Genomic DNA, 892 nt, shown 5'->3' with positions numbered 1-892 from the left:
TCCTCCTCCTCCTCCTCTCTCTCTCTCTCTCTCTCTCTCTCTCTCTCTCTCTCTCTCTCTCTCAAATTCTCTTAATAAATGACAATACAGTCGATTGTAAAGCACTGATTTTATGAGAACCATTCGCTAATGAAGTTAACATCTTGTGATAGGTAATATCTCCGAGTACATATCTACAATGCGAAATGTAATTTATCGCTAGGAATACACCGCTGTTTCCGCAGATAGCCTCGAGATGTGCGTTTCTCCGATCGATACACGTCTCCTGCTACGGTATCTACAGGGAGCAAGAAACTCGTGAGTCTGGAAGATCGATATCCGTTCCATCGCGATCGGTATGTCGGATGCTACTGTCGTGACGCAATCCTGCGCTGCATCTCGCGCTCTCGTCATTACATTGCGTTTCGCTGTCAAATATCTCGCGCGCAGGTAGGTTCAACCTCGCGTAGGTAGAGAGATTGACGGCGCGAAGCTTCCCAATCTCTTTAGTCACGTGAAATCTGACTACGAGACGTGTACTTGCATCACTATAACATAACGATGTTGAAACACGAGACGCTGAACTATCAGACGTGTTTACGCCGTCATGGCACGTTACTGCCTGTATTTTTGATTTATCACGAATCGAATTTATGAGACTTTATACAGCGATTCAGGCTGATAGAGAAGATACGTGTAAATTGAATGACTTCTTGAGTAAAGCAACCAGCTCGCGATTTTAGAAACAAAAATTCGAAATAGTCTGCAGCACGTATTGTTCCTATTCCTTTTTTATCTCTCTACTATCGTTTTCTCGTTTCATTGACATTAAATGACCCGACCTGAATGAATAGTTCATGCTAATCATTATAATTTTGTCGCAAAAAAAACTAGTTAAAACTAGTTAAAATTT

The 892-nt window shown here is 41.8% G+C and overlaps 1 protein-coding gene across 3 annotated transcripts in view; it reads right to left on the bottom strand.

Annotated features, from left to right (window-relative positions):
- LOC108689112 (disintegrin and metalloproteinase domain-containing protein 10) overlaps positions 1 to 892 on the bottom strand; it is a 129246-nt gene that overhangs the window by 38498 nt on the left and 89856 nt on the right. The window lies entirely within an intron of this gene.

Source organism: Atta colombica, unplaced genomic scaffold, assembly GCF_001594045.1.
Source record: "Atta colombica isolate Treedump-2 unplaced genomic scaffold, Acol1.0 scaffold257, whole genome shotgun sequence".
NCBI classification, from domain to species: domain Eukaryota; kingdom Metazoa; phylum Arthropoda; class Insecta; order Hymenoptera; family Formicidae; genus Atta; species Atta colombica.
Note: the sequence above shows the minus strand (reverse complement) of the source record. Positions and strands in the feature narration are given on the sequence as shown.